General features: G+C 41.9%; 1 pseudogene; it reads right to left on the reverse strand.

Annotated features, from left to right (window-relative positions):
• Positions 1-806: 806 nt before the first annotated feature.
• On the reverse strand, positions 807-9,050 carry LOC136391435 (poly(A) polymerase alpha pseudogene; annotated as a pseudogene).
• Between the last annotated feature and the right edge of the window lie 5,292 nt (positions 9,051-14,342).

The raw sequence follows: 14,342 nt of genomic DNA on the forward strand, positions 1-14,342 counted from the left end.
ATTGAAAAACATTTTCTTTGGGGAAATTAAGATTATACCATAAGCAGCTGTAAAGTAAGCAGGGAATTGAAACCATTTGAAAAATTTATACTTCTATTATCCTAAATAAATTTTAAGTCAGACCCTCTTCATTTCCTCTGTAAATATGCAACTTAACACATTGTTGACCAGCATCTTATGCAGAAGTTATCTCATGTCACCTGCTATTTTTTCATAATTGGGTATGAAAGTGAAACAATCTAAATAATTTTCAGTATAATTTATTTATATATAACAAATTTAAATGAAACTTTGTACATATCTGCTACATATTATATTTTATACATATTATATGTTTTAGTAATTTTTTTGGTGTGGTATACTGTATAACAATCACCTACATATAATGGTACACAACATGTTTTGTAAATATATCTCGTTTCACAGCACTTTCTTTTTAAAATACACACTTTATAAGTTTTAGTTGGATTGAACACGATGAAGAAAGATTTTACAATATCCTTGATTTGTATGTTCAAACTGCGAGAGTTTAGAAGATAGTCCAAGTTTTGATGGCTCAACACTGATGGTTTCTGTTTACCGTGCCTTTGATTTTGCAGTCTCACAAATGGAGGAGTGTGAAGAAAAGGGAATCTGCATGAGAATATAGAACAGTGTGCTGTTTTTTGAACTTCAACCCTCAGGGCGAAGAGTTGCAAATACAATAATCCTAGATTACCCTGAATTTCAAAAATTGAAATGGCTAATGCAAGTGCAAACACGAATTAACTCATGAGCGGTCAACAATGTGTTAATAATTTTTTAAATTAAAGCAAAGCGCCAGATACACTACTGAGGAATCTTAATATATTGGAATAGATGTGGTGGCATTCAGCCCACAGTTTGATAGCTCTTAGAGTTAACCTGAAGTTGTCAATGTTTGGAACTAAGTGTAAAATTTCATTGGTAACCCTGCAACTGTTAAGACTTCTTATCCATCTTATATCTACATTTTTAAGCAGAATGTCACCTCATAAATTCAAGTCTTCTGGAATTGTCTGCAGTATTAATATTGCAAATAAAATATCAATCTCTATTCCATCAAAACACAGATTGATAACTAGCACAAATGCTCCTTCAATAGCTCTTACATCTTTTACTTCTTCAATTTGACCTTATCATATAGAAAGAGGTGAAAAGTCACTTTGGTCTACATGTCTTGGTACAATACACAACGCATCAATGTCGGCACCTTTTGTGTGTACTCATCTGTAGTATCCAAATGTATAAAATTTTCCTCCATCCTTTTCTATTACAGATTGTGGAAGATACTTGTTTTCACTGATTTTTCATATCCATCCTTTTACCAGGTTCTTTAATTTTCCCAATATTAAAATCCTGCACTGCAATTCCTTTTCTTCTTCAAATATCCCAAAGGGCTTCAGTCTCAATTTGTTTCTGTGTAAGCAGTCAACCTGTTTCCTCGGAGGCTCCTAGGCTGATGGGAGAGGTAATGCCATAATGCCTCTGTGGTGGTTGTGTTTGTTGTGATCCCTGTGTTATGACTGGTAACGCATTCTCTCATGCGCCCGCACTCCGCTCCCCACCCCACAGCAGCTCCTGCCCTGGGTATTATCCACCAGGGGTAGCGGGCCTGTCGGAGCCCTGGGTCCAACCCCTAACATAAATTCTTTTTTAAATACATTCAGATGTTATAATGATCTATTTTCATCTTTCCTATTTAACTATGGAAATTATGTCAGCTTTTGCCAGTACAGAGAAATGTGTAGTGAGGAAAAGGAGGCTTAACTAAATGTCATTTTAATCAAAAAACGATTTTTGTTTAGTGAAATTGAACTGGTATACACACTCATAAGAAATATCTTTAGAACAGTGGAAAATGTATTCAACCAGAAATTTCTAGAAGAAATTCTAGTAGACTCTAAATAGTGACATTTTTTACTAAATGTATTTTGGGTTATTTATTCTGCATATTTCTCTGGAGTTGGGGAAACTAAGGATAAATATCCACATTAGAAAAGTGAACATTAACTGAAAGTTATTGGAAGAAGCATAATATAAAAAAGGTTTCAAAGCAACAGGTCTCAGTTCTCGCTTTTCTAATCCTCATGCTAAGTCCTACAGCTTTGATGCTGCTTACTTGCTTGTTTTTGTTTTTACCAGGTTCTGTACTTCAAGAGCCTTTTTTTCTTAATGAGTGTATTTGTAGAATCCCCCTCTCATCAAAATTCTTCACTGAATTTTCTCACTTCTTAATAACATTCGATCTTTTCTATAATTCTCTTTGCCAAATTGTTCATTTATCATTTTCAAACCATGCTGCTATACACACTGCTTTCTTTCTTCATTAGCTCATGACAGCTCATCCTTCCATACTCAGTCCCAAAACCATTTCCACTTCCTCTCTCTACTTTCATTGAGTGACGTGTTGTGTCCTGTATATCCTGTTCACAGCTCTCTCACAGCACTGTGCAACTGGATGAATAGTTGTAACAGTTGTTTGTCTTTCAATTAGTGATGCTTTAGTACAGAAATAGTGATTTTCATTTAATACAGAAATTATGATATCTATCTATCTAGATATTCTATCTAGATAGACAATATCTAGATAGATATTTAGCTTATAGGGATTTTTTTTGAAATTTTAGCTTTATTAAGATGATTTATACACTATAAAATTTAGCCATTTAAAAGATGAACTCAGTGGTTTTTGTGTATTTACAGATTTATAAAGCAGCCACTTATTTAATTAAAAAATATCATCATTACCCTAAAAAGAAACACCATGTGCATTAGCACTCACTCACTATGTGTCCTGGTCCTCAGCCTTGGATAATGATTAATCTACCTTCTCTTTCTATGTATTTGCTAAATTCTGAATATTTAATATGAATTAAATCATACATTATACAACCTTTTGTAAGTAGCTCCTTTCACTTAGCATTAAGTTTTCAAGGTGCATCCACTCTGTAACGTGGATCAATGCATCCCTTTTTTGTTGTTGCCAAATATTATTTCTATTTATTTTATTTTTGTGAGTTTATTGGGGTGACTCTGAGCAATAAAGTTATGCAGGATATTATTATATACTGTCAAATAATATTTCTTTATGAGGACATCCATGTTTTGTTCATGTAAATAGCTATTTTTATTTTTTTCATTTTTTTGTTAGTGGTACTTCTATGAACATTTGTTCACTTCTCTTGGGTAGATACCTAGGAGTGTTATTGCTGAATCTCATGGTAACAGTGTGCTTAATATTTTTGGGAACTGATAAACTGTTCTTTTTATTCATTTTTTTTAATTTTATAGTTAAATTACAGGTTACATTCAATATTCACTTATTCTAATTTCAAGTGTGCCAAGTAGTAGTTAGACATTTGCAGGCTCATAGATGTAGAGAACAAACTGATCGTTGCCCGATGGAAGGGTGCTTGGGAGACTGAAAAAAGTGAAGGGATTAAGAAGTAAAAATTGGTAGTTACAAAATAGTTATGGGGCTGTAATTGTAGCAAAGAAAAAATAGTCAATAATACTGTACTAACTATTTATGGTGCTTGGTGAGTACTAGACTTATGGGGAGAACACTTCATAAGTCATAAATGTCCAAACTGATTTCCAAAGGGAATGTGTCATTTTACATAATCAACATATGCCTGAAAGTTTCTATTACAACACTGACCAAAACTTTTTATTTTCTGTTTTTAAAATAATTAGCCATTTTATTGGATATGAAAAAGTGTCCCCTTGTTTTTTGTAATTTGCAGTTTCTTAATTACTAATGGTGTTGAGCATATTTTTTATGTGTTTTATTGTGAATTTTATTCTCTCTTTCAGTCCCAATAGTTGTTTTTAAAATTAAGTTGTTTTTTTTTTATTTGTCAGTGTTTTTTAAATATCTTAGATAAAATTTTCTTTCAAGGTATAAAATTTGCAATTATTTTACCCCATTTCTCTGCTGACTTTGCACTTTCTTGATGGTATCTTTTGAATTGCAAAAGTTTTTATTTTTTACATGTTTTTAAGTACATATTGAATTTATTGGGGTGATATTGGTCAATAAAATTATATAGGTTTCAGGTATACAATTATGTAATACATCATCTATATATTGTACTGTGTGTTCACCAGCCCAAGTCAAGTCTTATTCCTTTGCCATGTATCTCCCCTTGGCTCTCTTCTTCCCCCAACACCCCTTTCTCTCTGGTAACCACTATCCTCTTGTCTTTCTCTATGAGATTTTAGTTTAATTTTGTTGTTGTTTAATCCCTTCACCTTTTTTTTTCCCTGAAGTTGGAAACGGGGAGGCAGTCAGACAGACTCCCATATGCGCCCCACCGTGATCCACCCGGCATGCCCACCAGGGGGCGATGCTCTGTCCATCTTGGGGTGTTGCTCTGCTGCAACCAGAGCCATTCCAGCACCTGAGGCACAGGCCACAGTGCCATCTCCAGCGCCGGGGTAAACCTTGTTCCAATGGAGCCTTGGCAGCTGGAGGGGAAGAGAGAGACAGGGAGGGGTGGAGAAGCAGATGGGTGCCTCTCCTGTGTGCCCTGGCCGGGAATCGAATCTGGGACTCCCGCACGCCAGGCCGACGCTCTACCCCTGAGCAAACCGGCCAGAGCCTAATCCCTTCTCCTTTTTAACTCAGCTCCCTGACTTTCTTTCCCTCTGACTGCTGTCAGTGTGTTCTCTGTGTCTATGAGTCTGTCTCTGCTGTGGTTGTTAACTTATTTTGTTTATTGGATTTCACATATGAGTGAAATCATAAGGTACTTGTCTCTCTGTGACTGGCTTATTTCACTTAGAATTATACCGTCTAGGCCTACATGCTATTTCAAAATGTATGCTTTCCTTTTTCTCTATGGCCAAGTAGGATTACATTGTTTAAATGTAATGAAAAGCTTGGTTATCGACTCATCTACTAATGGGCACTAAGCTGCTTCCCAATCTTGTCTATTGTAAATAATGTCACAATGGAGATAATGGTCCATATATTCTATTTAATTTGTTTTGTGTTTTTTCAAATATATTCCCAGAAGAGGAATTGGTGGGTCAACAGGCAGTTTCATTTTTAATTTTTGAAGATAACTCCATACAGCTTTTCACAGTGGCTGCACCAGTCTGCATTTCACTAAGTAGTGAAGGACTGTTCCTTTTTCTCCACATTCATGCCAACACTTGTTGTTTGTTGATACACTGATGATGGTTACTCTGACAGGTGTGAGGTGGTATCTCATTGTGGTTTCAACTTGTTTTTCTCTGGTTATTAGTGACATTGAGCATATTTTTACATGTCTATTAGCCAGTTGTATATTGTCTTTGGAGAAATATCTATTCAGGTCTTTTGCTTATTTTTTAAATTGGACTGTTTGTATCTTTGGTGTTGAGTTTCATAAGTTCTTTAAAAATTTTGGATATTAATCCCCACAGATGTATCATTGCTGAATATATTCTTCTATTCTGTGTGTCTTCATTTCATTTTGTTGATGATTTCTTTTGTTCTCTAAAAAAATTTTATTTTAAATAGTCCCATTAGTTAATTTTTTCTCTTTTCTTTTGTCCTACGAGATATACCAAAAAAAATATATATATATATCGCTATGAGTAATGTAGAGATTTTACTACTATGTTTTCTTCTAGAATTTTTCCACTTTTTAATGTAACACTTAATTCTTTTTTCTATTTTGAATTTATTTTTGCTTATGGTGTAAAAAGTGGTCTACTTCCATTTTTTGTGTATATCAGTCCAATTTTTCCAACACCATTTATTGAATAGATTATCTTTACCCTATTGTATTGTTAGTCTCTCTCCTTTGTCAGATATTAATGGACCATAATGGCATGGGTTTACTTTTGAAACCTCTATTTTATTTGATTCCCATGATCTATATGCCTATTGTTTTGCCAGCACCATGTTGTATTGATTATTATGATTTTGTATTCTAATTTGATTTCAGGTAGCATTTTTTTTTTCTCAAGGTTTCTGTGAATTTTCAAGGTCTTTTCAGATTTCATATAAAATTTTGTAATATTTGTTTCAGTTTTGTGAGGTATGCCATTGGTATCTGGATAGGAATTGCATTGAATCTATAGATTGATTTAGGTAGTGTGGACATTTTAACCATATTGATTCTTCCTATCTGTAAACATGGTATATGTTTCTACTTATTTGTGTCTTAGTCAATTTTTTAAAAAAGTTGCTTTAATGATTTTAGAGAGAAAAGAAAGGGAGAGAAAGAGACAGGAATATTAATCTGTTCCTGTACATGCCTTGTTCGGGGTCCAAGCGGCAATGTCTAAGCTTCTAGAAGATGCTTTAATCAACTGAGACTTCTGGCCAACACTAAGTTAGTTTCTTTCCTCAGTGTCTTACATATTTCTGAGTACAAATCTTTTATATTACTGGTTAAATAGTTTCTCTTTCTGATAGTTCATTATTGGTGTATATAATTGCAACTTATTTCTCCATATTTATTTTGTATTCTGCTACTTTAGTGAATTCAGCATCAGTTCTGGTAGATTTTTGGTGGAATCTTTAGAGTTCTCTATATATAGTATTATGCCATTATACACATGTATATCTGCCGGTTAAAAACACATATGTGGAGTCTAACAGATGGGATACTGAATACAAACAGTTTTTCCATGTGGCCAATGTGAGGGGAACCCTGAGGTCTTTTCTGTGAGCTTGCAGAGACCCTGCACCCACTTTAGCAGCTGTTCAGCTTCCCTCGTCCATGTGGACCAGGGATGGTAGATCCCATCCTCTCCCCATGAATGTTAGTTGTTTTCCTTCTCTCTCCCCAAATCCTACCTGTTTCCTCAGTGCTCTGATAAGTAGTCTGAAAAATGCGTCTTTAAACATTATACAAGAATTTCTGTGGGGTCTCCTTCTAGCATGGGCACCACCAGGTGAAGGTGTGCACCTGTGAGACTGTGGCAGGGCCTCCACATTCTTGTCCCCGAGAAGGTGACTTTTACCATTCTCTCAGGGATATGCTGGGGCCTCTACAATCTCCTGTTGTCCTCAGGCTGGCTGCCAAACTAGAAGCTTGCCAGGCAGATAGCGACAGTGCACTCCTGCCAGTGTTTACAGTGTGTGTTTCCTCACTGAGTGGTCAGCCATTATCTGAAACACACTGGTGTGTGCACTGCCTCTCATTGGAAGCACATGTGTTTGCCCTCTGTCCCTGTAGAAAACAGTGAATTTCAGAGGGTTCTGCACCACAGGGATGTGAAACCTCTCTCTGGCCTTAAGTTGTAAGGAATGCTTTCTAACTTGTGGTGTGTCTTTCCAGATTTCTGCTTTTTTTCTTGTATTTGTTTTAGGCCCAGGAAGGGCCAGCCGTTGCCTGGCCAGCAAGAGGTCCTGCGGTTACACTTAGCAAAGTGGTCTCTACCCCTAGACCCACAGATGATGCACACATTTACTAAAAGAGCTTTTGTTTTTTTCTCTCTCCTATCCAGTCTGTATTTCACCTGGGATTTCCTTTAAACAAAAATGGAATTTCAAATAAATACACACAAAAAAGTATAGTAATACACCCCAAAACACACCTATTGTAATACTTTATTGACAGAAAAAGTCCAGAATAGTTATTGGAGAGGAGACACAGAGCAGATGAGGGGATTCCAGGGCGAGAGGAGTGGGGAGTGTCATTTTGCTTCAGGGTTTCCATTTGGAGTGATGGAACATTTTGCAAGAAGATAGTGGTGATGTTTGCAGAGCATTGTGAAGAGACTTCACATTGAGGAATGGCACAACTTTAAAAATAAGCAGTCACCTTTATTTTTTACTTATAATGAATCACGCTATGGAAAAACAGAGAAAAAGAACAATAACAAAATAAAATAAAAATAGAGAACAATTCCAAATAAAATTAAATTACTAAAAACATGAATCACGCCACAGAGAAAAAAAAAAAACCCATAACGTTAAAAGAAAAGAAAACTGTCAAGGAGAGGTGGTGAATCAAATTCTTCTGATGTGGTGGGGACAGCTGGATGAAGAACAAGCAGCTTTGAAGCTGGCCCTGATAGCTGCCCAGAGTCAACCCCTTTTGTCTGGCTGCAACCAGAGCAGGTTTGGAAGAATATTCTTTTTCTTTTCTTTTCTTTTCTTTTTGTATTTTTTTGAGGTTGGAAACGGGGAGGCAGTCAGACAGACAAAATCCCACATGTGCCCAACCAGGATCCACCCAGCATGCCCACCAGGGGGCGATGTTCTGCCCATCTGGGGCATTGCTCTGTTGCAACCAGAGCCATTCTAGCGCCTGAGGCAGAGGCCATAGAGCCATCCTCAGCACCTGGGCCAACTTTGCTCCAGTGGATGCTTGGCTGTGGGAGGGGAAGAGAGAGACAGAGAGGAAGGAGATGGGGAGGGGTGGAGAAGCAGATGGGCGCCTCTCCTGTGTAACCTGACAGGGAATCAAACCTGGGACTCCTGTATGCCAGGCCGACACTCTACCACTGAGCCAACTGGCCAGGGCACAGAATAGTCTTGAAACAGCAGAGGTGGGTCCTCAGTGTGGTCCGGAGATGCTGCACAGGCCGCCCGGCTCCAGAGCTGCAGCTGGAGTGGCTGCTGGAGGAAGCACGGCCGCTGGAGTCGAGTGCCCCTCCAAGTCTGTGTCGGCCTCCAGGTCTCTCTGTGCAGCTGGTTCCTCCAGGTGTCCCTCAAGTGTAGCAGAGGCGACTCTACCTCTTGATTCCCTACCCGGAGCATCTCCTCAGACAAGAGCAGTGACATCACTCCTGGCCAGGACAATGACCTCACCACACAATGTCCTCACTACCTGATGGAACAGACCAACAAAACTCAGAATCCTAGTAACCAGGGAACCATATTCTAGAACAACCACTAGCCAGCTCAGTTGGCCAGAGACTTTAGTTGAGTAAACATGTTCTTGTGTTGTCTTCCCCGGTCCCAAGGCCGTGGCAATCAAAGAAACAGTCCTGATGGTTTTTTCCGCCGTGGACGCCACTGGGTCCAGACTCAGCCAAGACGCCTGTGGCTGTTTTCTCGAAGGAACTGAGAAATAACCCATGGAGACTCAGAGGTAGTGCTTCTGGGACAGGCCACCACTTTTATTTCACCTGAGCAGGTCTGTGTCCCCGACATGTGTGTGTGTGTGTGTGTGTGTGTGTGTGTGTGTGTGTGTGAGTTTTGGGTGTGAGTGTATGTATATGTGTAAGAGGGATACATGTCAGAGGAGCCTGCCCTTAGGAAGAACGGGCTGAGCACGTGGGTCAGAAGCCTTGTGAACCAACACATTCACACCACTGCCTGTTTGGATTGGAAGTGTGGGTGGCACCCTCTGCCCCAGGTTTATCTTGAGCCCTAGAGGTGAATTTCATTTCCCTGAAAGGAGGCCTCTTCAGAAACATCCTTGGGTCTGATTTGGGAGCAGAAGGTGCAGTGGGCAAAAGCAGCAGCGACTAGGGCCAGGCTGGGCTTGAGGCACCCTGATCTGCTGCTGGTCATGTCATTGCAGAGCTCAGTCAAAAACACCCAGGAGCAGCAGCTGGAGGAAGGAGACCCCCACATCATCTATACAACTGTGGGCCAGGTGCACCCTAGTAGTGAAGATCAATTCAGGCCTGCAAAAAGCGTGGCCACCTGGGTGGCCGGGGACCTGGGGCCTGTGGATGACCTCAGTAGGTCTCCTCTCCCGGAGCCACCCAGGGTCTGGAGGTCTCGTCCCCCAACGCCACCCAGGGTCAGGAGGTCTCTTCTTTTTACAACACCCAATTTCCCGAGGATTCCTCCTCTGATGCTACCCAGCGTCCAGAGTACTCCTTCCCTAACGCTGCCCAGGCTCCATGCACCCTGGCTCAAAATGTCTGAATCCAGCCTGCAGCACCAGGCCCATGTTAATCGAACTGAGCCAAACCACCTGGAGCCCAAGGAAGGAGATGTAAAGGGTGAGAAGGTGGTTGAGGACATGGTGGGGTGGTGGGGGAGGGTTGGAAGGGAAGGGTCGCTGTCAGACACACAGGGAGCACTCCTCGAGACTGGCCAGGAGCAAAGACTGGCTTCAGACCACCCACGTGCAGGATGGCTGGTGGGAAGGACATCCTGTGGTGGGTCCTGGCATACCTGTGCTCTGCCTTTGGAAAAAACAAGCAAATGCAGGCACATGGGTGATCTTTTCTCCTCTAGCAGCTCCAGCACCAGCCCAGGAGGCAGAGCCGGCTCCTGCTCCACCTGAGGGACATCTGGAGGAGCCGGCTGCACAGACAGACCTGGAGGCCGACCCAGATCTGGAGGGGCGCCAGACTCCAGTGGCCATTTCACCTTATGAAGTTCTTCCAGGTGCAGCTATGGAGTTGGGGCCGGCCTCCACTGTGCCTCCTGACCACACTGAGGCAGGAAATCAGCTGCCGGAAGAAGCCTCCGACAAACCTGCCTTGACTCCACCCACACGAGAAGAGCTGTCCCTGCACAACACCTCAGGGCCAGCTGAGGGGCCACTTGTCCAATCAGCTGTCCCTAGCACATCCGAAGAATTTATTTTCCCACCCCTTTTGGATAGTTTTCTTTTATTCTCTGTGATCGTTATATTTTTATTTTCACCCTGGCATTACAGAGTATTCTATATTATTAAGTTTTTTCGGAATTGTTTTGTTTTCTTTAATTTTGTTATTTTTATTTTTCTGTTTATATCTTTTTTCTGTGTAGAGTAATTCATTATAAGTAATAAAACAAAAGTGATTATTTAGATTTTAATTTGTGCCTTTTCTCAGCATGAAGTCTCTTAATGATGCTCTTCAAGCATCACCTCTAACTTGTTGAAAAATGTTCTATCACCCTGAATGGAAACCCTGCTCCTAAAAGACTCACTCCTCCTATCCCTGCAAAACCTCACCTGCTTTCTGTCTCTGCTCCTTTACCTATTCTAGACACTTCTTAACAAGGGAATCTTACAATAGTGCTATTTAAATGCGCTCCCATACTTATTTTGTTTTTATCTGAAATAATATTTTTGCCATTAAAAATGGAAATCCCAGGTCAAATAGACAGATATAAAAAGAAAACTTTTTTAGTAAATCTGTGCTTTATCTGTGGGTAACGACCACTCTGCTAAGTGTGAACATGGGGCCAGAACATAGGAGACAGCTTGACCTTCCTAGGCATAAAACAAACATGAGAATAATGCAAAAATCTGCAAAGACAAACCACAAGCTGGAAAGCATTCCTTACAAGGCAAGGCCAGAGAGTGGTTTCACATTACTGTGGGGCATGAACTTACTGAAAGTTGGTGTTTTCTTTTGTTTTTCTTTTTTGTATTTTTCCAAAGTTAGAAGTGGGGAGGCAGTCAGACAGACTCCCATGTGCACCCGATCCAGATCCACCCGGCATGCCCACCAGGGGGCGCTGCTCTGCCCATCTGGGGCTTTGCTTTGTTGCAACCAGAGCCATTCTAGTGCCTGAGCTGGGGACCATGGATCCGTCCTCAGCGCCTGAGCCATCTTTGCCCCAATGGAGTCTTGGCTTCAGGAGGGGAGGAAAGAGACAGAGAGGAAGAAGAGGGTGAAGGGTGAAAAAGCAGATGGGCACTTCTCCTGTGTACCCTGACTGGGAACCAAACCCAGGACATCCACATGCCAGGCTGATGATGCTCTACTGCTGAGGCAACTGGTCAGGGCCAAGTTGGTGTCTACTAAAGGGACAAAGGAGCAAACACCTGTGCTTTCAATAAGAGGCAGTGCACACGCCAGTGCAAGTCAGATGATGGCCCACCTCCCTGATGAGGACACACACACTGTAAATGCCAGTGGGAGAGCCCTGTCCCCATCAGACTGAAAGGCTTCTGGTCTGTTGGTGACCAGCCCAGGAGACAATGTGAGGATGGAGAGGTGCCAACAGCTCCCTGTAAAGAAGTAAAAAAGGCCCTTTTTCTGGGGGAACAGTGTGTAAGACCCATCAAATTCCACAGGTGCTCAACTTCACCTGGCAGTGCTCACCCTAGGGCAGGGGTAGTCAACCTTTTAATATCTACCACCCACTTTTGTATCTCTGTTAGTAGTAAAATTTTCTAACCACCCACTGGTTCCACAGTAATGGTGATTTATAAAGTAGGGAAGTAACTTTACTTTATAAAATTTATAAAGCAGAGTTACAGCAAGTTAAAGCATATAGTTACTTACCAAGTACTTTATTTCGGATTTTCGCTAATTTTGGAAGAATAAATCTTTATAAAACAACTTACTATAGTTCAATCTATCTTTATATTTATACTTTGGTTGCTCCACTACCGCCCACCATGAAAGCTTGAACACCCACTAGTAGGCGGTAGGGACCAAGTTGACTACCACTGCCCTAGGGTGTTATCCTAATGAAATTCTTGCACAACTTCTCAAAGATTTGTATTCAAGACTGCCCATCAGAGCACTGATGAAATAGCCAGGAACTGAGAAAAACAAAACTGTCCATGGACAGGGATGGGACCCACCAATCCTGGTCCACACGGATGATGGAAGCTGGACAGCAGCTAGAGTTGGGGCAAGGGTCTCCACGTGTTGACAGAAAAAGAGCTCATGAGACATGTGGCCCAACATCTGAATCCATGATCCCACCTCTTAGAGCATGACCATGTGATTTCAGCTGGCAGAGTGTCATATATGAAAATCAGTCTGAGTGTAACATAGACAAAACAAATCGAGTGAGAAGGGTGGACCCTGAAAGATACCAACCAAGCCACTCATGATGCTCACCTATGGGGTGGAGACATCAATCTCTGACCTTCTCCTTGATGTCTAATTTGTTATAATGCATGTGTGACTGTGCCAGTTCTAAATATATTAAAGTTATATGTACAAATATTATCTGTGTATCACTCATCTATAATGTACATTATTTAGTTTTTATTGTTAAAGAATTTATGGCCTGACCAGGTGGTGGCGCAGTGGATGGAGCGTCGAACTGGGATGCGGAAGGACCCAGGTTTGAGACCCCGAGGTCGCCAGCTTGAGCGCGGGCTCATCTGGCTTGAGCAAAGAGCTCACCAGCTTGGACCCAAGGTCGCTGGCTCCAGCAGGGGGTTACTCGGTCTGCTGAAGGCCCACGGTCAAGGCACATGTGAGAAAGCAATCAATGAACAACTAAGAACTCGTAATGCGCAATGAGAAACTGATGATTGATGCTTCTCATCTCTCTCCGTTCCTGTCTGTCTGTCCCTGTCTATCTCTGCCTCTGTAAAAAAAAAAAAAAAGAATTTATGACAAGGAAAATAAAGGTTAGTTATAGTACCATATTGAATTCTAAAGGAATTCAGAAACAAATAAAGAACAAAGTCATTCCCGGGAGGAGAGCCCTGACATGGGGGGCTCACCATGCCTGTTCTTTCCAGGATTCTGCACACAGTGTTGGCATGTGCACGTGTGTGTTTCTGTTTTCTCGCACCCATGTGTACATTGGTGGATGCCTGTGTGTGTTCACATGTGTGAGCTTGTGCACCTGTGGGTGTCTGGCAGGTAGGATTCCTGGGCATGTGCTCTTCCAAACCCTTATTTCTCTAGGGGTGGACGCTGCCAGTCAGAGTTGCTGGCATTTTCTCTGACTCCACATCAGAATTTCCAAAGCTCCCTGTGGTGGAACCTGGATCATTACTCATTTTTCACTGTTCTTGTTCCAATTTGTATAGGATTCTAAAATATTAGGTGCAGTTCCTATTTCCGAGGAGAAAAGGAAAACATCACAAAGAAAGAAAAGTGAAGAGAATGGTCACAGAGTGGGGATAAAACCAATTCTTTTGACGAGAAGAGTGCGGGTTCGAGAGCAGACAGCTCCTGAGCTGACCTGGTGTGTGGTCCAGAAGCAGGTGTTCTGTCGCAGGAACCAGGGCAGGTTCTGCAGACGGCTTTTCAGTCGGCAGTGGCAGGGCCTCGGGTAACTCGGCAGATGCTGCACACGCCACCTGACTCCACAGCTGCAGCTGGAGTGACTACTGCAGGCGACACCCCTCCAGGTCTGGAGCAGTCTACAGGCCCTCCCCTGCGTCTGGCTCTTCTGAAGAGGTGGAAGCTGCTGGCTGTCTCCTGGGCTGGTGCTGGAGTTGTGAGAGGAGAAAAGATCCCCCACGTGCCCCCAAAGACAGAGCACAGCCAGAACCTTCCACAGAAGACATAGCATGGGACCCACCACAGGATGTCCTACTGGCCCACAGTCCTGCAGAAGGGTGGTCTGAGTCCTGTCTGCTCCTGGTCAGCCTCTGTACATGCTCCCTGTGTGTCTGGCACTGACCCCTCCTCATCAGTTCACATCCATCCCCACCCTCCACCACCCCACCTCCCCCACATTCACACCCGTGGGTTCTGCCTCCTTGGCCGCCAGGTCC

Source organism: Saccopteryx leptura, chromosome 2, assembly GCF_036850995.1.
Source record: "Saccopteryx leptura isolate mSacLep1 chromosome 2, mSacLep1_pri_phased_curated, whole genome shotgun sequence".
Lineage (NCBI taxonomy): Eukaryota > Metazoa > Chordata > Mammalia > Chiroptera > Emballonuridae > Saccopteryx > Saccopteryx leptura.